General features: G+C 37.9%; 1 long non-coding RNA gene across 1 annotated transcript in view; it reads right to left on the bottom strand.

Moving 5' to 3' along the window:
• Window positions 1–22,192, bottom strand: part of LOC142037109 (uncharacterized) — a 34,440-nt gene extending 12,248 nt beyond the window's left edge. Inside the window, exon 1 of the long non-coding RNA XR_012652290.1 lies at window positions 21,666–22,192. This is a non-coding gene — a long non-coding RNA (uncharacterized LOC142037109). The remainder of the gene's footprint in view (window positions 1–21,665) is intronic.
• Between the last annotated feature and the right edge of the window lie 2,650 nt (window positions 22,193–24,842).

Here is a 24,842-nt window from a genome sequence, read left to right as displayed (position 1 = left end):
TTTTTGTCTGCAGCCCAAAGAAAGTCTCAAAGCTACAATGTCGCTTCTCATCACAGTTTCTATTTCTAGCATAGAAAAGTGAGGTTTGAGGGTGGAGAAAGGAGAGATTTAAGCTTCCCCCCCCCCCCCCATTTTCTTTCACTCCCAGAATAGCATTATTGTATTTAATGTTCTACATAATCTTGGAGTATTTTATGTGAGAAGTTATGAATGTTAGTAAACAAGAACAGTGTCACAGGCTAGAGAATATTCACATTTCTGGGAGATTAAGGAGTCTACTGAATTCAGAAAGAGTACTTCTAGTGACCAATACCAAGTATGACTGAAACAAAATGGAATAGTTCTTTCATTCACTAAAGGCTTTGTCTAGGACACATAAAAATCAATAGAAATTGACTTTTATTTCAGTGGGTGTAAGATCAGTTATTTATCTCTTATTCTCAGCAGTTTCCAGTGATGTGTATATCAATAATAAACCTGTTATCCTCATTGATATTGAGGGACCATTGGAAACAGATAATCTTTACCACACAGAAAACAAAAAACAACCCCCTAAAGCATCCCTGGTTGTAAAACAATACAGAAAGTATAGTTTAGGAGTCAGAACATTTGTGGAATTAGGCACAAATTTTCAAAAAGCAATGTTTTGGGGATCTCCAGCTAAAGAAAGTAAGGGCTGAATTCCCAGCCTCACCAAGGCCTCCTTCGGTATCACTTGCAGAGCTGAGTGTCCAGTATCACTGGAATGATGCCTGTCAGACTCAAAACCTGGCACTTCTGTTGGCAGTGTTGTAATAGCTCATGGCTTCTCTCTCAGAGTCTGCTAATTGGGACAACCAGCAGCTGTACAACAAAATACAGATGAGATATGCTGTGGTGGGTTGACCCTGGTTGGATGCCAGGTGCCCACCAAAGCCGCTCTATCACTCCCCCTCCTCAGCTGGGGGGGAAGAAAATATAACAGAAGGCTCGTGGGTCAAGATAAGGACAATTTAATACAGTGATAGCAAAGGTCACGCGTGCGAAAGCAAAGAAAAAAACAGATGATGTTATTCTCTACTTCCCATCAGCAGGCGATGTCTAGCCGCTTCTCGGGAAGCAGGGCTTCAGTACGCGTAGTGGTTGCTCCGGAAGACAAAATGCCCCCCCTCTGTCTCCCTTTACTTAGCTTTTATATCTGAGCTGACGTCATATGGTATGGAATATCTGTTTGGTTAGTTTAGGTCAGCTGTCCTGATTGTGTCCCCTCCCAAGATCTTGCCCTGCCCCAGCCTGCCATTGAAGGGAGGGCAAAAATGTTGGGGAGACAGCCTTGATGCTGTGCCAGCACTGCTCAGCAGTAGCCAAAACACTGGTGTGCTATCAACACCTTTCTAGCTACTGATGCAGGGCACAGTGCTATGAGGGCTGCTGTGGGGAGTATTAACTCCATCTCAGCCAGACCCAATACATATGCAAACTGCTTTTTGTCAGACAGGTGCCCACCAACTAAGGTGGAACATCGCCCCTCAGGGATGGCGACCCATATCACCAATGGGAGAAAAAAAATAGTCAACCACAAATTCACTAGATGAAACAGGCATCTCAAGTCCTGAAACAAATCCCTCAGTGTCACTATTGGGGTTCAACAGCAGTACAGGAACCTACACAAAGGATTTTACTGCAGGATCAGAATTTAAACTTTTTTTTTTTTACTTTTTTTTTTTCTTTTAATCTCAGGAAAATCACTGACAGATTTTCAGGTATTGTCCCACTCCACCAGGCTTTATTCTCAGGAATTTAAGTTATTGTCACAACCATACTTAACTCCTGAATTAATTTTATTTGTTATTATTTAATTAGAAGTAGTAGAAATTGTTTTCTCTTAATCAGATCTTATTTGAGCTATGGCTAGCAAAGCGACACAAACTGAAAAAAAGGGAAATGCAGAAAAAAACTCAGGTTTTCCTCATCACTTCCTTTTTCAAGCAAAATCCCTGTGATTTTTAAAAATTCTTTTTTAATGAAATACTTCAAATCTGCACCCATTTGGCTGTAACATCATACCATAGGCTGGTAAAAAAGTTTGGAAGAAAAACTTAGTGAGCATGCTGAAGGTAAACACATTTTCATAAACACATTAAACTTTGTCCCGCAGGGTTGCAGAGGCGCTGAACACGGAGAACATTTTCATTTAAAGGACTGGTAAAGCTCTTGGTGTTCTTGCTATCAGTGCTCACCTAGTTTAGCTAAGTTATTGAATTAAATTTTAATGAAGGACCAGGTTTGAAATTCTGCCCCACTGCACAAAGCTTATAAATACCCTACAACGATACTGCATCGTCATGATAAATTATACATGTAATGGTGCTGAAAGTTATGTAAATTCAAAAAAACTTTAATAAAGTTGTACTCTAACTGACATTGATTGTGTACAGTTGCAGACACAACTTTATCAACTGATTCTGAGCTGCAATAAAAGAGAAATATGTATTCTCTTCTCTTGTTTATTCCCTGGAAGAATAAACTGAAAATCACCAAATTATCCTCCCTTCACAACTGTCTGAATATTAATTGCAAGCTTGAAGGGCAACAAAACACATACAGCATCTCCAGGACTAGTAATTAATCTGAAAGTTTCAGACTCTGACATATTGTGTACACAGTGCTGAAGTGATAACCCAGAGAATGTATTCCTCCTTTGCTGCTGATGGTCTATGATCATTCTTGTAGATACATTCAGAATTTAAATTTTTCAGACTACAGACAGAATAAAATGCAGACCTTTAGAAACTAACCCTAAGCAAAAAAAAGTCACTATGGAAAGGAAAATTCTACACTATTTGTAAGTGATTTTGGTACTTAAGTATTAATAAGGAATACTCCTATCTTTTTTTATAAAATTAAAAATTGTGTTTCAACCTATTATAAAATAAAATTATGGTTAAACCACCATGCCAGTCAGTCAGTTCTTCAGTGGTTTCACTATTACCCTTTACAAGTGATTCTAACATAAATGAAATTTGGCAATGCAGAGAGATCACAGAACGCTGACAAGCAAACGTCTCGTTTTTCTGCTTTGGGGAAAACTTTTGCACTTGTTATTGTTGCATTTACTGCAGCATGTGCTGGTAAGGATCATTTTTCCTTACTCTGATTATTTGCACAAGGTTTAGTCCTTTACAGAGACACTATAAAGGACTAAAGGAGTCTGCTGAAATTTCTCTCCAAGGACAGCATTTACCAAAGGGCTGGTAAGAGACAATGAGGACAGATACTAAGTATTCTAGTTTTCTCCAGTCTTTCTAATTTCTTTGGAGAAAAAAGACTATTCCTATATAACTGGAAACTTGCTTTCCTCCCAAAGCTCAAACTCATGTGTAAATGATGCAGATACCTCAAAGCTTGCAGGGAGTCTGTAACAATAGCACTTAGGCATCAGCTGCACTGTGCACATTTTTGGAGAGTAGATCATTTTACTCATTAGAAAAGATGTAAAGAGAAAGATGAAGACACAGCATGAATGTACAATCCAGCTCAGTAACTTCCCATTTTGGTTTGGCTTTTACAGGTACTAGAGGACTTGATTCTTGATTGATATCATTTTCTGAAGAACAGCTCAATTTTCAAAAACTGGGAAATATGCCATATGATCAGGTTGATGACTATACGCACACTGAATTTGAGTATGTCCGTATTTGTTTCACTTGCTCTACAGTCTGGCTAAATACAAGACACTTGTAATCTGGAAGCAACAGACATATAAGCGAAACGCTCAGAGAACATAAAGACCCCTTATATGCAAGGAGCACCTTGCCTTTTCACAATCTTTCTAAAAAACAATGGCAAGCACAGATACTCTTAACTATCAGCAGAAGGTATTAGCTTTGCCAGAGCACATTATCCCACGTGTAATTTTTAGGGTATATGACATAACACATTCAGGGTTCCTTTGGGCACCTTGCATGCCACTGTATTGTGGTCATGGGTACAGAGTGAGACTGCTGTCTGAAAAATGTAGCACTCAGAGTGTAAAGCATTCAAAACCTGGACTTTGGAGTTCCAGGTTATCTGGGTGTCCTGGGTTCAGCTGGGATAGAGTTAATTTTCACAGCTGACCTGAACTAGCCAAGGAGCTATTCCATACCATGTGATATCATGCTCAATATATAAATGGGGAGTGGGCTGGGGAGTGCGCTCAGCTTTCAGTGGGGGAAGTGGTGGAGCGTTGGGTTCCGGGTGGTGAGCAGTTGCACTGTGCATCACTCATTTTGTATATTCTTTTATTAGTACCGTTGCTGTTGTAGCTTCTCCTATTGTGTTGTCCCAGTAAATTGTCCTTATCTCAACCCTCAAGGTTCCATTTTTGTTTTGTTTTTTTTTTCTTTTCTCCCTTCTGATTATCCTCCCCATCCCACTGGAGGGGGGCGGGAGGAGTGAGTGAGTGGCTGCGTGGTCCTTTGTTACCGACTGGGCTGAAACCATGACACTGGGGTAGATGAATTGTGGATTTGCCATCTTATGAAGTCTAATATCACCAAAAGTTCTTCAACATAACATTCATTAAACAAGGAAAAAAAATAGATAAAAGACATGACACAAAAGCATCATTCAGATCATTTCATCAAACCAATCAGAGATCAGTGATAAGAAGATACAGTACTCAGACTTTGACAGCATCACAGTTCACTTATATTCAGGCAGTGACTTAATTCATCTTATTATAAAGCCAGAGAAAAACAGACTGGGTTCAGAACAGAACATATTCTAGGAAAAGAAATATTCAGATACACATTTTTGGAATGGAGTCATTTGTCCTTTTAGAAGAAAACAGTAAAAGTGGCCACACATCACAGAGGTTCTTAAATAAATGACAGTAAAACTCTTATTGACAGCATTACACACAAACTCCATTTTCAGCAGGATATTCTTTAATGTAGTGTGCCAAAGACTCTCTTTAATAAAAGCTTCTAAGGAGACCTCCCTTCTTGCTGGGTAATGGTACAGAGGAGCAATTATTCCCTTATTCTCTACGGTGGCCAGCTGGGAGTTTCAGGCTAACACCTGCAGTTGCCCTTCCTTTGCCCCCTCCCATGGGCAAATGAACTATACAAGTCACCAAATCTTTTCATCTTTATCCTTTAGCTTCTTAAGGAAAGCTAGTTTCACCTGACCCTCCCAAGACCTGGAGTTAGGGCGGAGCATTTCAGCATTCCAGGGCTGCTAAAGCAGAAATTCAAAGGGCATTCCTCCCACCTCTTCAAACCTAGCCACCAGTAACTCAGTAACCTCTAGCTTGAGAAGCTTTATATAAAAGTACCAAAAAAATCAGTATGACACCTCAGTACTATAACACCTCAGGTGATTATTTCTAAGTTTTAAGATTGGAAGTGCAAAGAAACTTTTGGTAACTGTGTCAAAAATAATCAGAGTAAGAACTATGATTTTTGTAGTCCTAAATGATAAATGCTTGTCCATAAATGGTCAATACCTGATACAAATTCTCAGCTGGCCAACAATACCTTAACCTCCACACCAAGCCAAATAAAGTTCTCTCCCTACAATTATATGTATATTCATTTCTGCAGAGCCTGAGTGTCAAACACAATATTTCCAGTGGGTAGAAATATTCTCATTTCCTCTCCGTATCTGCAGACACTGTTTTAGTTTGCTTATAAACAAATCTTCTCTCTCTCTCTCTCTGATGTGCGCATATCAATGCACACCTATTGTGACCAGGAAAGCATCTTATAAAAGTGGAACTAAAAGAGTAATTTCAGATACTCTAATGGTGTGGATAGTTGAGCAGTGCCAAAACAAGGTGGAAAATGGGAGTTAATCCCCCTTCCAAATATAGAAGTAGTACAATTCAGATCTCTAACGCTATGTAGAGGTAGCTCTTAGTACTTGTTTTGCAAGGATAAGGTTTTTCCACTGTCAGCTTTTGACTCTAGTCTTTCATTTTCTTTACTTTCTCACAAGTGCCTCAGAACAAAATATTTTATTTCACGGTGAATAGAACCTTTTGTGTCAAAATAAATGAAATGTTTCAGATTTTCATTTCAGCAAGAATTATTCCATTCATTACTATTTGAATAATTCTCTCCCTTTCTCTTTCTCTTCCCCTCCCCTTAATTTTATAGTCTGATTTGGCAAGGAAACATCTGACATGACTGCACAGACTGTCAGATATTCCTCTCTCTCATTGACTCATTTCTATCAAATTTGACAGTCCAAGTTCAAAGCTAGTACATGATACTTGTGAAAATTGGTGTCTCACGAGATGGTACAAGAACATACTAGTACTCCCACTGAAGAAAAGGCAGAGAGAACTTAGTATTTGAAAGCACTGCTGGGCTGGTCAACACATATTTACTACCTATCTGGTCAATTTGCACGTATTGCTCTCTAGACGAGCCGTAGCAAGTACACTGTCTCTCACCCACTGAGTAAACCAGAAAGCAGGTTGAGATTCAGAGGGACTGACAACAGTATGAGGATGGTCCTCAGAAACACAGAAGAGATCTAGAAATATCTCAGTGCTGAGTTTGAGATTCTTGTAGTGGGATGGGAGGATGCCGTAGGAGACGTAAGACATAAACCCATCATAAACCAGGCCTCTTGCTCCTTTGCCTGTAGAACTATTTGGTTTAGATTGGCTGCCAAACCAAAATTGACTGTTTACACAACTTTCAAATTCCACTCATCTCAAATTTTGAAAAATTAAGTAATTAACTGGGAAATTTAGGGGGGTTCACTTCACAATAATGTCTCCAACTCTGACATAATTTCTGCAGGCACTACCAATAAGACAGACAAGAACCACTGTAGGGTTATTTTCTCTGCAGAAGCAGTGAAAATCATTTCCTGGCCCAGAAGTCTCAGGCACAGTAATCCCTCATACATACAAATGAGTTTCCAGATCAGTCCAGTCCTCCTTCCCATGAAACCCTACTGCACTGATTAAGGCATTGGCCTGCATTCACTAAAATGTTTATCTCTTTATTCACCCTTAATAAAAAATTGAGACTGGTCATGATTAAGCAGGCCACTAAATGCCAAGTGTGAAATATCTGCCTTGGGGGCACATGACTAAGGCCAAGGTCATAGCTCATGTAACGTGTTCAATTTTCTTGGACCCACCGGGTCAGACATGTCAGTTTAGTAAGGACAGTTGTCTGTGTCTGCATTCGAATTCCTCCCACGCCAGGGATGAATTATGTGGGAATGTACGGTCTCTTTTTTGAAAATATTTTCAGACTATGTATAAACCAAGGTGTAATGAAGGTTCTTAGTTGATATGTTCTTGAACCTCAGTTCTGCTAAAAACCATATATATATACATATCCCTGCTTTCTTCTCTGACTCACAACAGGAGTGGGATCCTTTAAGAAACTGTCTTCTTTCTCATGCAAATCTTACCAAAGTCATCCCATACACCTATGAACTGTAAAAAATACAGATTCTCAGCTTACTTGTGAACACAATTGTGCTTAACTATCCTCACTCAGGCTAAGCAACACATCAGATTACTGTATAGATAATCCTTGTAACATTTAGAGTGCTACTCAGTGCAAATAAGGATGAAGAATTTACAACCTGAGCATCTTTGGGGGGCTAAAAGCCAAGAACAAAACAAGGCCAAAAAATTAATTTTAATGATATTGGTGTCTATATATGGATCCAAGTGACTAACTGAATGGCTAGCATAGAAACAGACTCATGATTGGAAATTGATTGTATTTTTTTCAAATAGAGCTGGAGCTTTCCTGGGGTTTAACCTGTCATTTGCATAGGTTAATTTTAAATGGCAGTGCAAATTTAGCTTGAAAAGATAATTATAATATTTCACCTCCTTTCATCTCAGGTTATGTAAATGAGACTTTAATCTTTTTGCAGTTCATATTATATTAATAAGTAAAAAAAAAAATCTTGATTTATGTTATGCTGTCAATCACTTGATAGCAGCGGACGCAAATGAAAGCATGTGGGTACAAATCAGGCTAATTTCCAACTATTCTCTTATGTCTTTCTTTTTTATCTATAGGGTTATGGCACATTTTCCAGATTAGGAAGTGAACAGAGAGATAGTTTTGACAGGTATCTTGTTAGATTGATATGTCATTTTTATCAGTAGTAAATGAATTCATCTCTCTGATAAGCAGACTATTTCTTAGACAGATGGTTCTTTATACAGTATTTCATTGTCTAAGACTTCAGTTCTTCTCAGGATCAACCACCTCACACACATATACTTAAAGTTGCTAGAAGTCTTCCTTACCCCACTCTTTTTGGTTGTCCACAGTGAGAGTAAGGCCCAAATCATTTTGCTCTGGTTTCTCCCTTCCATTTTCATACAAGTTGTGGATCTCACTGCACACCTCAGAGCTTCTGCATATTGCAACATCCTTCACAAATTGTTCCAAGAGGAGTGCAACTCAGCTGGAATCAGGATGGGCCAAGGCACTAATGACTTAGCTTTGCTTTTAACTGACAGTTTTATTCCAAGGATGTGAAATGGATGAAAACAGGTCCAATTCCCAATCATCACCATCAGGTGACACTGGTTTTTACCTGCATAAAAATTTTGTTTCCCATTTCACAGCCGAAATAGTTTCTGGGCCTTGTGATCATCAACCTTTCAGAGCAGGAATCAATGCTGGGCAGTTAGAAATTTTCTTACTGTCATTTGATTTCTTTGTTCTACAAAACATAGACGAGGCCAATTTCCTTCATGAGAAATACTGCAGAAATTATTTCCTACAGAAAGTCTGGAAAAGGCCTTCTGTCTCTTTGGATCACTCCAGAAGTCCCATTATAACTTCAAAACAGATCCAGGCAGTGAAACACTTCTGTCTCACTGAGCCCTACATTTACACCTAGGAGAAGGTATACTTGGACAATGTGATCTGGACAAGATGTGTCTCCATTCACACAGCTTCTCTGTGGCACAAAGGAAGACTGACGAGATCCAATAGTCTGAAGAAATGTAAGTGATTTAGTGAGCAAAACCAAGACTTTTTTTTTTTCTGTCCCTAATCCTTTCTATAGGAATTTCATGTATAGAAGTACTTGTACATTGGTATTGTCAGCAGCCTAAGAATAATTTCTTATTTCACCATAACATATCTCTTAGGAGTTAAAAATCCAGTTTTCAGGACTGTTGTCTCATAGTTGCAGTTTCATCAGGCCTTGATACACCCACCTGTCACCTGAGATGTTTTTAACATGATTCTTAATGCATAAATGGCAATACTAGAGAGTTCAAATAATCCTTCGACTGCCTAAAAGTATTTGAATCCAGGCCATCTCCTTTTTCAAGATTTTCAAAAGTCTATTGCTCTCTAAAACTAGTTTTTCACTTTAAAGTGTTCTCATGTTATTATCTCCATCAGCTCAAACCAAACCAAAGACAACCAGAATTTTAATCCTTCTGATGTGTTGGAAAATAGCCCTTGATAATCATTGTCTGGTCCTTAAAAAGAAGATTTCTCACTGAAAGGAAATGGTGGACTTTCTACAGCTATGTAAGATAACAGACACCTGAAAAAAAGAAATCATCTAGGAGAAAAAACTATACAGACAGATTCTCAGTTACTATAAATAAAAAATAACTTTTATCAGTAGAAAATTTGGCTTATGATTTATGTATTAACATTACCTAAGCCAGCCTTCACCCCCCTCTTACACCAAATTCAGTCTTTCTGCAGATTTCAAAGAGTTTTCTGTATCATTTTGTAGATTTCAAGGAGTAAAGTAAGTAGAAATGCTGGAATGAGAAACTCTTTTCCAGTATCTGATCTAGATTGAAAGAAAAATCACCAAGCACATTCTTACATGTTTTGAATCAGAAGTTTTTTGATTGCCATCAGACATCGTAGTTGGCATATATCCAAACTACATCTGTAGTTTGAAATTTGCTTATTACAGTGCCCTTCCAAAGTAAGCTATCTTAAAATTTTCACAAAGATTTTCTAAAGGAAGTAATTTAATAAAATATAACATGATGTTGTGCTTCTTGACTGTGTGTGGGGAGGTTCCACCTAATTACTTTCCCTTCGTTTTCTCCCACACATGTACAAATGCATGCGCTATTCCTCCCACGTTTTCATAAATGTGCAGTGTAGAATTACTACACTTACAAGAAAATAGAAATAATTAAGTCCTCTGCTTTACCACTAGATCATCCAGATCACATTCATATGATCCACTTTCAGTGTAATAAAGTATTATTGGACACTCTGACCCATTAAAATCAATAGGACTACTGCTGGACACAGTTGATATTACATTTGCAGAAAAGCATTTTTCCCCAGTGAGAATATGGATCAGATTCTTTTATTCTCTTCTTCCCTCTCTTGTTTTCACTGCTACTCACATGAAAGCAATGACAATTTTGAAAAATTAAGTAGGGCTTTCCTTAGCTGCTACTCAAATAAGATTTTTTTTTTTTTTTAAGGCAAAATGATGTTTGTTCACTAGACTTTGTCTTTCAGCCATACAAAACAACCTAGTTTGTATGAAACCTCTTCCAAGGCCTAAAACTCATTGTAGTGAAAAAATCGCCTTTTGCCTTCTCTTACAAGGTGAAACAAAGTACAAAAAATTAAAAGTTCAGCTTTGGTAATGACACTAAAATATTCAGGAATGTAAAAAGGAGAGAGCGCGAGAGCTCATGCTAGAACTTTACTCCATGGCTTGCAGTGAAAGTGTTTTACAGTAAAAGGTTGTTTTACTCTTGGGAATTAATCTGCTCTCTGTTTTTAATGTGTTACATAGTCTACTCCAGAGTAGTAAAATAGTAATTCCAGTACTGAAAGCATTTTCGTTATTTGTTTTTTCTCCAAAGAACAAATTACCAGTTTTCACCTGGGAAAAGCTCCCAGCTGAAAGGCTCAAATATTCAGTGGATCAGATTTTGCAAAGCAATGTTCATTCTTAGTTTACCTTTTTTTTCAAGAAGAAATTCTTGTTGCTGAGAATTACATCAAAAGGCAATCCTGCAAAGTAAACAACCTTTTTTTGTAACAGAGATTAAGGGGGGGGGGGGGGAATGTAAGCACTTCATTCATAGGAGGAGAGTCCCCTTTTTAAAATAAAAATCTATACCTTTTATGCTTATCACACAAGTTCTTTTCTTGAAGCCAATCAGACTGTAGCTAGTGTATTGAATAGGTACACAAGAAGCAGCTGTCGCTTTACTAAACTAATATCCATTAAACAAAATGGTCATAAGTGCATCAATCTAATGTAATAGCAAGAATGTCATTGAAATAGAAAGTTGTCACAGGATCAATGTCCCCTGCCTTGAAAATAAACATTGTGGTTTCGACTCAGCACTTATCAAGCAGCAGGAGACCATTATCCTGTGATAACATCCTATTCTATTGACATTATCTGTTAACTAGAGATACGCAGTGAAATATCAGCTTTGTTCACTTTGGATAAAACAAGCACACATTTTACATCTGGTATACATAATTATCAGGCATGTGCCTTTCCCACAAACCTGAGTGACTTTAAAAATCCAGAAATTATTAAAAAATAGTTTACAACATATACTAGTACTTATACAGTCATTGAATGTTCTTAAATAAGCAAGAGGTAGCGAAGCCATCAGAATTACAGTGACCTCCACATTGCTTTCTACTGCCACCAAACCCTTCCCTGGCTATTATTCTGTCATTTGCTCATCACATTGTTGAGCTATGATTTTTCCTTGGCTAACCCCTTGTCTGAACTACCTTTCTAATATTCATTCTGGCTATCTTACGGTCTAGGGGGGGGGGGGGGGGGGGTTGATAAGGAGGGTGGAGTGTGGAGAGAGTTTTTTGTTTTGGTTTTGAAGTAAAAATTTTCCCAGATCTGTTCTAATTAAGCAAGTGCATGAGGACCAGACAACATTTTGACTGATAAATGAAGGACTACTGTTCCTAGGATGAAATCTTCCTGCCACTGAGACCTACATGCATCTCCCTTAGAAGTAAGCAGATCACTGGAGCACTGCCAGACATTTTACAAGCACCTGATGCATTTCCTAATTCCACCTCCCCTTCACAATTCAGTTACTAAATAACTTCATAGCTGAGGCTGCAGTCTGGTATGCATATTACTCATTCAAGTCATCATGTCATTCACAAACTTGGACCTTGGCCTCCCCTGTCCATCATACTCTCACTCAAATGTCTGTAGATATTCACTGACAATCATTATGTGATGCCTTATGAGGTCTTTCTTTCCCCCTCCTTTTATGTGATTTTTACTCTTAGAAAATAAAAGCTCTTAATCCCATTCCCTGAAAGTATGGAAATTGCTTAAAATGTCATCCAGTTTTCAAGGAAAAGATCCACCTTTTTAGAGCCTAAGCTGCTTGCAACTTTATTGTAAAAAATTGGGTAAGATTAGTTTGCACATTCCAAAGTGAAGTGGTCTTAATTTATTGCAAAATCACCACATATTTCTATCTTTGATTAAATAACAAATACAAAAGACCAGACCTAATTATGGGCATATGATTATGGGCCTGTTGTCTAGGAGGAGTAACTCTTACATAAGTACTTCCTGTGGAGCTGAAGTAGCTGGTCTGCTACATAATATGGTGTAGAGTATTGAAGTGGAACAGTTTTCTTTGTTGAAAGTTTAATGTCAGCTGTATTCCTCTGCATGCATAATGTGTTTCCTACATTACTCATCAATATTCAGGCAAGAAACAGTTGCAGAAGTGGTGAATGAGGAGTGAATTAACTTAAAAAAAATGAAAATAAAACCAAAAACAAGAGGACATCTTATATAATAAAGAAAACAAGATTTATGCAGTTGGCTAACCATCCTTCTTCTCTGCTATATGTGGGCAAGTTCTCTCATGACAGCTGACATCACAATGCCACATTGCCTTATCTATTGCAGTTAAGCATGTTTGGCACAACAATTTTGTCCTAGCTTTCTTAGCACCAGACAGATTGGAGCTTTCCTGTGAACTGGCTTACAATGTACTGTGCAAATTTTTGCCTTTCCTTCAAATCTCCATGACTGCTTGACACTTATTGGAGCTTTTCTTAAGCTTGCATGCTCCTTTCTTCTGTCCTTTCCTACTACCTACTCCTGCTTTTCAAGTCCCATCTAAAACAAGCTATATCATGATCATCTGAGGCTCCACAGAACTTTTTCCTAGGTTACTGATGTCCCATCAGCACTACTTAATCTCATAACAGAAGAGTTGTAGGCCTGCCATCTGTATCTCACCATTTCAACTGGGTCCACACTTAGACACCTCTTGGACTGTTTCAGCTAAAGTTCCCCATGTATCTTCAAAGAAAGAAGGAAAACAATGCGGGAACCAGAATTGTCCACTGTGCAGGCGGATGAATGGTGAGTATTCTGTGCCTTAGAGCCTCCACTGAAGCAATGCTCTGTGGCCAAAACAAGTCAGGGGCAAATATGGAGTATCCTGTTTGTACTGGAATCTTCACAAAAACAATAGTTCAAACAGTATCTTGAATTTGCTTTTGCTTTTTTTTGGCTTTCCTTGCTGATCAGTCCTTACTATTGATCATAGCAATTTCTACACTCTCACCAAATAAATATAGTGAGTAGATTCTACCTGAAGTTGAAGCTTTATCATTGGAGGTTAATTACTTGAATATATTCCAGCACATTTCTAATTATTCTTCAAGATGGACAAGCCAAACTATCGGATTTTGTTTCACCAGGAAAGAAGACATGCTCTCTTACAAAGGCAGAGGGAAGAGGGTGGGTAACGCTGGAATCAACCCACAGATATAACAAATCTCATAAGCCATGACTTACTCATTATTCTGGTATGTCCCAGTGTATTCACTCCCCTCAGCAAGGTACTAAAGAAACCAGCCTGATTGATAGATAAAGCAGAGTAGAACCATCCCAGACATGTGAGAAAAAGATTTAGATGTTTCCCACTTCACAGAGTAACAGAGAGGCTAAAAAATGGTAAGTTTTAACTGTTTCATACATTAGGATACCATGATGTTGTACAAGCTAATTTGTGCATCCCTCCTGGGCCTTATTATGACAGAGGTACAGCAGAGAAGGACAAAAGGGTAGCTAAAATCTATTGCAATTACACATATGCAAGCAATTAGGGGCAAGTTCTGTTTCCCCTTTGTGAGAGCACACAGTAGGAGTTGCAAGTACAAGAAATACCTATACTCCTTGGCGTATTTTTGCTCTCAGACCTCACAGCAAAATTTAGCATATGAATGGTTATTAATATACACTAATATATAAAATGAGGTCATGGTTGCATTTGTGTTTTACATGGTTTTTTTATTGATATTATTATTTTGTAAAATTGCTAGAGAGCTATGCAAAAAAAAACACCAAAACAAAAACCAGAAATGCTAATTAGGATTGTAAAGGAAGATTCCTGTGAAAATATTTTCATTTGGTTTTGGGTGAGAGAGCAAAGGAAAAATGGTTTGCAGTTACTAGGTTTCATGGTGGGTTCTAAAACACTGAATAAAACCTTTAATCATGCAATACTGCTTCTTTCCCAGAAGGAGTTGCTTCTAGGAAAGGCCAGCTCTAAAATAATCAGTGGCTAAAACGTTTGGCTATTCTTGCCTGGCTGCAATTCTTTTATATATCCTCTTCAGACCAGGGACTTCAGCCACAGTTTCCCACGTGAGGTTGGTGACTACCAAACAGGCCGTTAGCTACTTTCAGGTAGATCTCTCAAACTCTTTCTTGGATCTGTTCTACTCCATAAAATTAAAAATTCATTTAACCATATCAAGAGGCAGCCTGAGTTTGTATGGCAGTGATTAGAGCACTTTAAGATGCAAGAAATTGATGTCAGAGTATTTGTTCAATGGAAGTTTGATTAGTTATTCAAAATGGAACAGCCCCAACAAGGGGAATGTATCCCTGGAAACAGTGCATGGCAGTAAAGACACTCAAATGACTGAAGTTCAAGTCTGTAATTAGAAGGAATTGAGACAAATTCATGCAGCATCATTTGCAGTGAATGCCCTAATGTTTTGAGCATTTCCTATTAGTGTGTATGCATGTGGTTCTCACTGCTTTTTCGTGAGTAAATTTGAAAGGTCACATCTTAACATTAAAAAGGAAACAAAACAATTAAAGAAAATTCTACAGCTTCTAATCAAGTTCCATTCATCACTAAAGTCTGTCCTCGCTCCAGACCACACTTTTCAATATTACACTGCTAACAGAACATTTACAGCAAAATTCTTCATTCTCTTCCAGCAAGTTTATCATACGGTTTCAGTGGTTCTGCGACAATTCTGTTCAGTAATCAATCATGATTACTAGCTATATACAGTACACACAGCAGAAGAGATTAATTTGGGACAGCCTGAGGTAGCATGCTAATTAGTGATATGCGGAAACAGCATTTGTGCATGGCTCCTTGAAACTGCAATTTTTCCATTGGCACATTTGCCTCACCCTAAGTATCTCACCTTACAAATGATGCACCATTTTATCAAATTAATTGGCCTGTTACATCAACACAGTCCAGAAGGAGACTGGTTTTGCCTGTAAAATCTGAATAACTTTATTCTTTATACTGTATGCTGCATTTCACCATGTTTCTTAAATATCATTAGATACTTTCTACTTTTTAAATTCAAGTGGGAGAGCAATAACTTTTTCATGTGATTATTATACTTAATAAGGTAGGATAAATAGCAATATCCTAGCAGCCTTTTGCTGTGATATATATTAATCATAACTGTCCCAATATGAAGAACTTCTGTAACCATATTTTTGATGACATTGAGCCACTTTGGAGAAAGGAGATCACAGCAAGAGTGAAAAATGAAAACTCCAGCACCAGCAGCAAGTTTCACCCTCTACCATCCCAGGAAATACTAAAAACAAAATCCAACAATGTAAATAGAGTTGAGTTTGATTTCTTGTTTTGGGGTGTTTTTTTTCATTTATCATCTCCCAAGAACAAAGGCTGATTTTGAAACTGCTAAAGAGAACAGCACAGGTAGCCATATCCCAAAGGCATTTATAGACTGAAGAATCAAGAACTAATAGTTCATTGGCTACATAAGCAAAACAGCAGCCCTTATGCAAGGAGAAGTTATATACACTACAATATTTTCCTTGAGATAAGGTCTATTGGTCTGGATTTCTCAAAAAATGTCTAAGTAGTGCCAGAGCAGTCTTACAGTAGGATTTCATGCAATATCTGGTTGAATTGGTACTGCTGGATTACATCCTAAACTGTGCTGTGGTATTCCATTTCACTTCTTCACCAATGGTCATAATAGAACATATCCAGGACAGTGGATTTAAGCTCAGGACTTTCTGGTCCTAAATAAACATGCCTTATCAAAAGAATTACTCCTGCTTGAAACATATCAGAAGACACAAGAATTAGAGCTTATAAATAAGAATGTTTTCTGAAACTTTCTTCAAGGGTATTTATTTCTGCTGGAAATGGTGACGGATCAAAAGCACACTAAGTAGGGATTTTCCTTCAATGTTTTGCCCCATTTTGTGCAAGGCAGAGGGAAAGAAGAGACTTCCCATTTTTATTCCTTTCCTGAGATTCCTTCTTTTTTTTCCCTCAGAAGAAGGAAAATTCAAGACTCTGTGAGAAACTAATTTTCAATTTTACCCTGCCCGATTTTGGGGGGGGGGGGGGGGGGGGGGGGGGGGGATAAATTTCCCCTGAAATTAGAAAGGTGTAAAAAATAAAAATGTTGACAAAATTCTAAAAATTTAAAAAATCTAAAAATTTAAATAATCAAAATTCCATTTTTCTTCTACAATCTTTAATTCAAACTGTATCGGTCTTCTCTACAGGAAAGATATATAGCAAGAGAAGTCAGCTACTGAGTCCAAAATAGCTCCTGCTATTTCATATAAATGAAACAAAACCTACTAAACTTTAAATTGAGCACTTTGGAGAAAGAGTCTTGGACATCTGAAGCCATGGTTCAACATTCATCGATACTTAATATATGTATTGTCTGACCTGCTGGCAGAACAAATGTGATCTGGATCAAGTGCAAGCACACAATTACATATTTCTCCAGCCACCCACACAGCAAGCAATACAACACTTATGCCAAATCTATGCCTGCTGTGGGAGGACAGACGCTAAATGACTGAACAAGAACTGCTGAGACAGCAGAGTGAGCTTATACTGTTTCTGTGCTTTGCTTTGCATTTGAGCAATTTTTTTTGTTGCCTTCCACTCAAAAGCTAGATTTACCATTTTGTGGAGCTGCAGCCTGAGGCACTCTGTTTATCACATCAGATAGTGGACACATAATCAGCAAATTATTACTCTTCAGCATCTACTGAGATGACCACCTTTGGAGAGAAGAGATACCTAGTCCTAAGGCACATTCAGTGTCTGTCTTTTTATTGAGACTGTTAACAAGGGGCAATTACAATCAATTCTGACAATGCCTTTTGTGCTACCGATCCCCATCAACTGGAAAATGGTCTGAGAGCAAACAGCAGCTATTTGAGAACAGACAGTTTTCAGAGTCTAATTTCATTCCAAGGTCAACTTGGCCCTTTCCTGATATTTCTTCTATACTATTTTTATACAAAAAGCTTTGATGCAGGTTTGTTCAGTTTTTAAGGGTGAGTTTCTGCAGTACCTGCCCACTTTTCATTAGACTGAAGGCAAAATCAACCTAGTATTTATATGCATCTCTCCCACCTTCCCCATTTCCCCCTACAAGACAGACAAGTTTTTCTAGAAAAAGTGAGGGAATTGACTGGAAAAAAATCCTGCAATTTCTCAGTGCAATTAAACATGAAAGCAAGCTTTGGCCTGCTAAGTAGCTATACTGTAGGCAATCACTTGTACGCAAGTTAACTTATTCGAGGGGTCCTTCTACGTGGTACGCAGTGCGTGAAAGACATAGTTTCAGCAGCTATCCACTAGATACAGAATTCAAGCAACAGGCCATGGATTAAAGTTTCCTCAATTCATTATCTGTGCTCAGAAATACCCAGTCGCCTCCAGAAAGCGTCTGCCTACTGAACTGTAAACACGACCATCATGGCATTCTGAAAAGATAAGCTAAATACAATAGAAAGCACAGAAAATGGCTTCAGTTATACAATATTAGGCTCTTAAGCAAAAATGGAGGTGCAAATTCATCTCTTCTAAAATTTAAGGGTTGAAGAATACAGAAAACACATCACCACCATAGTTGGAGACTTTCTGTCATATTGAATTAATTATAGTTAAACCATTTTCATGCAGTAGTCACTGGTCTTCTGCTTAAGTGGCTATTCTAATATAAAAACATATACCAGGTATAAAAGATGACTTTTTGGAAAAAAAAAAATAAAAAAAAATAAACAGAGGGGTGATTTCAAAGTACACAACACCTAATGCTTAAAGACTCTCTGTTTCACATATCACGGTGCTAAACTTATGATGGGCAAATCCTACTAAATGGCTAACTCCCATTTACATTTCCACAATATCAGCAAAGCACAGAAAGCATCCATTCCCTTGAGAAAGTATGGAAAAGGTCCATTTATTATCAGAGACATGAAAAACACCTTGAGTAAAGAAAAACAAAATAGTAATGCTAAAGTAGAGCAACTTAGTAGTCTGCTTCTACCTTATAACTAACTAACATCAGCATGAAATTATGGGATTCAAAGGAACACGTTATTTTCTGAATTAAAGGTGACATTTCCATAACTTTTTCATTAGTCTTAAAGTATTAAGAAAAGAAAAAGACCAACAAACATTTCCCTGGTCTATGGCTGTCAGAAGCCTGACTACTGAATTAACGTAGTTTATTTTCAGTTTATTCCACTGAAGAGGTTTTGGATGCTAACAACAGTAAGATTTTTTCAAAGGTGCAAGGTAAAATGGGGTATTCACTTTTCCATGAAATTGATTTTATTTAATATCTAACACGTATTTGTTTACATGACATGTAGTTTATTGACACTGAACATAATGGTCGGTAGGAGAGGGCATTTTGCCTTATCTTTCTTATACTAGATTTTTTCCTACTTTTCATAACTTAATAAAGTATTGTGCTCTTAGTATTCTTTCTTCTACCACAAAAGCATCCCTAATCAGTGGTGTTATTTATTGGCTTATTGCCCAGTGTTTGAAAGTGTTCTCACCTGTATTAAAAATGTAGAAGTCTGAACTAATTTAATAAGAATTGATTATGAGTCACTTGAAGGTTTTGAAAATCCCAACCTACCTAGCAATTTAGGAGTCTAATTTTAGACTGTCCCTCCTTTGGGCAGGGAGGATGTAAAATGCTTGTAAAAATACATTGTATAACAGAGAATGATGAAGTTAGCTAAGGTTTGTTAGGTGTTGAGATATATGCAGAACACAGCTGACACTTTGTTACCACAAAGTTATTGCTGACCACAAAGTTAAGCAAATGGACAAACGAGAATTTCAATATTACTAGCATATGGACTGACTTCTGCATTTTAGCAGAACCCAATCTTGATTGAAGATGTGGAACAGTTTTCTTTTTTTCCAAAGAGAACATTCTCCCCCATTGCCCCTCCAAAGATGAACAAGAAAAAAAGAAGTACTTTCAAATCTGGAATAATATTTCTGATCATAACCATGGACACACAAATACTGTTCCATCCCAAAGCAACTAGGATATTTAGGGTTAGAGTTGTTGCCTATGATGTGGGAAATGGAGATTCAGGCTGTTGCTGGAAAGCCAGAGTAGGCACTTGAATCTGAGTTTCCTACATCCCCACTAAACTGTAAGCATAAGGAATAGGGGATTCCATTGTACATGTATTACTTTATGCATGAAAATCACATTGAACACATTTTATTAACAAAGGCAAAAGAGAACACAAGAGTGAGGAAATAATTTCTAATCCAAGATTTCTAATCCAATGCTAACAGTAGATAACAATATTCCATTTCCCAATAATATACAAAAATGCCTGCAGACTCCAAGGCAATACTTATTTACGCACCTGGATATGATATCTGGAGTTAGACCTAATTAAAACCATGCACAGATCCAAAATACAAACCTGTTTGGGGTATGTGCATTGCATTGATAGCAACATTAGTTGGATGTTATGTTTAAACTAGCATTAGATGTTTCACTTGGCACTAGATTTTACACAGCTATTTTCTATAAAAATAAGATGTTTTCAAATATTTTTATAAAGCTTTTATTGCTATGATGGAATTTTTGTAACCTGCACCAAGTCTTTATTATCTCGAGGAAGGGAGCTATAAAACTGCTGGTTTTAAAACCAATTTATTCTCAAGTCATCTTCCACTAGCAATTGCAACCTTGCTCACTGCTACCTTCAGTTTAGTACTTGCATTTCTATAGGATTCCTGCAAAATGTACTTTTTTTCCCCCCATTCTCAATTACAGGTTTCAGAAAGAAAACTACGCTGATAAACTGACACTAGAGAGACCTTTCAGCAAGTTATCCCAGAAAGGGTCAGCTTTAGTCTCTGAAGTACTTAGAAATGTATTGTGCATGCCTCTACCATCATAATAACTGAGAACACTGCTGCTGGGTATAAAATCCACGGCCTTCTCTGATATTAGCCTTCACAGTGCTCAAAACATACTATATTGAATGCCATTTGTGATGAAGTGCCAGTTGGAAGTGGAAGGAACAGGAATAGTAGTGTTGAGAAGCTTATGAAACCTTCGGGGGGGGTGGGGGGGGAGAAATGCCTCACAGATACACAGATATAAAAACATGGTATTCTACCCAGGTGGTATCTACAGTGTTCTGGTGATAATAGGCAGGAAGATGCCAGATGTCTCTACCATACACAAAGGAAATGCATATGCATGTTGTGCAAAACCAGGTGCTATATTTTTCATTTAAGGGTGGAGCCTTTTGCCCATTGCAGTACTTTTGCAATTGGTTGAGGTGATATGCAAAGAAAAGTCTACCTTTGGTAGTTCGTCCTTATACAATTTTCCAATCACATTTTAAGAAACACAAGCAAGTCTAGGGCAGAAAAATAAAAAAATGACTCAGTTTCAAAATTTAGCTTGCAAGCCTGCTCTAGGGCTAGAATTTGAAGCAGGATCCTCAATCCCAAAGGTCAGTGCCCTCTTCATTAGGCTGATAGCTAGTCTGTGACAAATGACTCTTTCTGCCCTCTCCCTCTCTCCATTTCAATCCTGAGAGAACTTCCTGACAGTATTTTTTACAAAACTTACACCTCTGTTCTCTCTCTCTCTTCCATTTAGTATGCCCCCACATAATACTAGCTATGCTTTGAACTGCAGAGTTGAGCTCACATGTAAGCATTTTGTTGACAGAGACATAATAAGTAGTTTAGAAGAATTTGTTTAAGAAGTAAGGTACACATTTAATTTTCATACTCAAATACCACGCTTCTTAAAAAGTCATCCAAAGATTTCAGATTGTCTCCAGAATAGCAAATACCTTCCCAAACTTGTAAAAAGTATCAACTTTGCCTTTGTTGTGAAAGACAAGGTGAGGTATAAACAGAAAGGGCACAGCAGATGAAGTTGGATCCATTTCCTATGGAGTCCTATCCCCTCCGGTTGAGAAGCTCCGTTTTTAGCCTTAGCAGTTTGCCAAATCCACCAAGATAACATTAGAATATTGAAGTGCAAGAGGCTATCCCATCAAAACATTAAACGTCTCACAAAAGTTGCTAAGAAACAGTCACGACAATGAATTCTTACCTGTACCGTGTAGTACAAAGTTCCATGGATATTCAACAGTGTAAGCGAATGGATTTCAAGTCATTGCTTTTGAGCATGAGTTCACAGTAGCCAGACGTTTGCTCTGTTCTTTCAGAGCTTCAGTGCTGTTGGGAAAAGGAAATTCTGACACTGAAATGTTCAAGATAGTTTTTTCAGCTTAGATTTATTTCTATTCTCTAATTATTCCAATCTCTCTTTTATAACAAAAAACAACAACAAAAAAACCAACAGACAGACAAAACCCCACCAGCTAAGGAACAATGATGTCTTAGGAAAAAAAGAAAAGGAAAAAAAAAGAAAAGAAAACCACAAACCAGAAAACAGCTACCACAAATTGGAATGCTAATTGGCTTTAACATAATACAACTTAATGACTTTGAAAAGATCACTGCGGTTAATAGACTTCATGTGAAGAATTAAGTAAAGTAGTTGTCTCATCTTTCATGTGCTGGGCACTGGAAACAGAGACCAAATATTCTTACCTTCCCTTCCTCCCCTTGAGAAATTTCTCTAGCAAGAGAAATGAACACAGAGAGGCCTGAAAAGAGATTCTATGTTAGCAATTAAAATCTTTTCTCAAAAGCTCGTGTTTCACAATTGTATTTGGTGAAGGCTGATGGATAGCAAGACAAGCAAGGAAAAAAGTAGACCCTATTGCTGTGGGCACTACCTGAAGAGACAGAAAAGTCAGTGAGTACCTAGAAAGCAATGAGGAGACGAAGGAAATTATGTCTCAGATACAAAGATTCTATGTAGGGTTCGGCGTTCGGAAGATCTCACGATGTCACGGAAAGTTAGAGGGTTAGTCGCAGCCTTGTAATGTACCTGTAACCCCACCTCCCCTTGTTAGTATAAAAGGAATTAACTGCGCAATAAAAGGGGGAAGTTGGCGCTCACACTGTGTGTGTTATCTGTCTCTTTCCCTGGTCCAGGCTGACCAGTGGTCTAAGCGTGGCACCTTGATATGTAGCGAACGCTACATTTCTGTTTGATTGGTTTCCTGTCAGTTATGAGGGAAAAAAAAAAGAAACAACTTATTAGATGTGAACTGATACAACTGGCAAGGTAGCAACTTCCAAAGGGCTCAGTTAACTCAGCAGTGCCCTTTTATAAGGGCGCTCTGTGTGTATTACTGTAAGAAAGCACCAGGGATGCATTCCTGGCCAGTTACAACTTTTAAAATAATTAACTACCTCCTCTTGCAATGCCCTAGCAACCTGATAGCCCATCACAGACCCAGTGCATCCTTTTACTCCATTGCAGAAAATCATCTCTCTCCTATGAGAGTGCAAAGATGCAGAATATAAAATCAACCTACATGATAAGTGCAGAATCTTTAATTCCATGGAGAGAGAAAAAGATCCAGTCAAGGCTCATTGATCCTGAATATGTAATACTGCCATTCACAATTACCCCTTCCTACTGACAAGCTTCCCAAAATATGACAACTAGTATTTGTGGAGATCATAAGGTCAGCACTCAATCTGGATTCTCTCACTACCTCTTAACCATCTAATGCCTAATATTTTCTGAACGTGGACTGCTCTTTCTCTGGAGGCCTTTGGTTTGTTCTTTCTAATGACTGATTTTATCATGGGTCAGGGGCAGGTGCTTCCAAAAAATCCACATCTAGGGAGCCTCACTGACCAAACAGGGGACCCTATTGGAGTGTGTCATGCTACTTCCCTGCCCAAGACCAGTTCTTCCTTTCTTCCAACATAGGATCAAAAGACAGCCTCTCTGGATGCCCAGGACACATGGTAAGTGTACACATTCAGCAGCATAAAAATAGGTTAAAGTACATGACAATGGTTATGTTTACAGGTACCCTCACACCCACTTTCTCAATTTGTTCAGCAAGTTCCTCTATCATAGATAATTTCTTGAAGTTTCACATATTTCTGAATTTTAAAACTTTTCTCCCCATTAAGGATCTGATACTTATCTCCCCTTAATATTACAGAAATTAAATTTTTTTTCAGAAATTGTTAAAATGACAAGTGTTTACCAGCATAGTGTTTCTGGTTGAGTTACAGACTGTGTGAAATTGATGGTGTAAACTACTAGTCACAGAGGATCATGCAACTTAAATGTGTGTATCGGTGGAAAGATGTACCATTTTATTCTGTATTTCTAAATGACAAAGCTTAATCACAATAAAATAAGTGACTGAGCAATAAGATTAGAATAATTTCTCAGTTCAGCTATTTTTATTTTGATACTTAATTCAGTCATTTTTGACAGTTGGCTGATAATCTCCACATCTAAGAGCAAGGTCTGAGCTCCGAGATTATTCTAGTTACTATAACCTCCTAGCCCCACTAAACACACTTCCCATATACTCAGGAGTATCTCCACCTTCTATAGCAGTAACAGCCTCTAAAGTGAAACACTGGTCATACTGCTTACACAGGGAGTCCCACATCCTCTCTGTGAAGGATAGTGCCCTCACAAGAAGAGGGCAAAGTTAAGGACACAATCTCAAGGTTCAGTACCTTGAGAGGATGAAGTCATGGATGACAATACTTAGAGAAAATCGCATTAAAGTGGAAAACGTCTATATACAACTGTAAACATAGCTGCAATTAGACAGCTATATATGCTGTGGCTGTTGCTATGAGCTTCTAAAAATCTGGCGTAGTCTACAGAGACCAGCAGCCATTTTAAGTTCATTTCAGTAAAGGCTGTGAAGAAAAAACAAATGCACTCTTTCCCTCTAATGGAGCCTTACTTTCGTTCTTACTTTGTTGTCCTTAATTTAAAATAAGTCATTCCAACAGAAAATACCTGATTGCTCCTTGAATGCAGAGAAACAAAACGGAACAGATTAGCAAGGTGATTTGCTGGTATGGATGCCTGTTGCTGGAATCTTTTGTCACAAAAGTATTTTCAGAAAGCAAGTAGAATCTGTCAAGTCCTCAACATTAGTCTCTTTCTCTCTAACAGTATTTCCACAGATTAATTAACTCAAATGTCATTCTCTTATAGCTGCATGCACTCTACAGAAGAGTACTTGGTAGCTGCTGTGTGTTTTGGATCAAACAAAGCTCTGCAGGGATACAGTCATAACTCCAGTAAATTACTATTGCAGTGGAATGCTGCAGAATAGCTTTTCTGATATATTCTGAGGAAAATCAGCCCAAATGCATTTTCGGA

This window comes from Buteo buteo, chromosome 1 (assembly GCF_964188355.1).
Source record: "Buteo buteo chromosome 1, bButBut1.hap1.1, whole genome shotgun sequence".
Lineage (NCBI taxonomy): Eukaryota > Metazoa > Chordata > Aves > Accipitriformes > Accipitridae > Buteo > Buteo buteo.
This window is presented reverse-complemented; position numbering and strand designations above follow the sequence as displayed.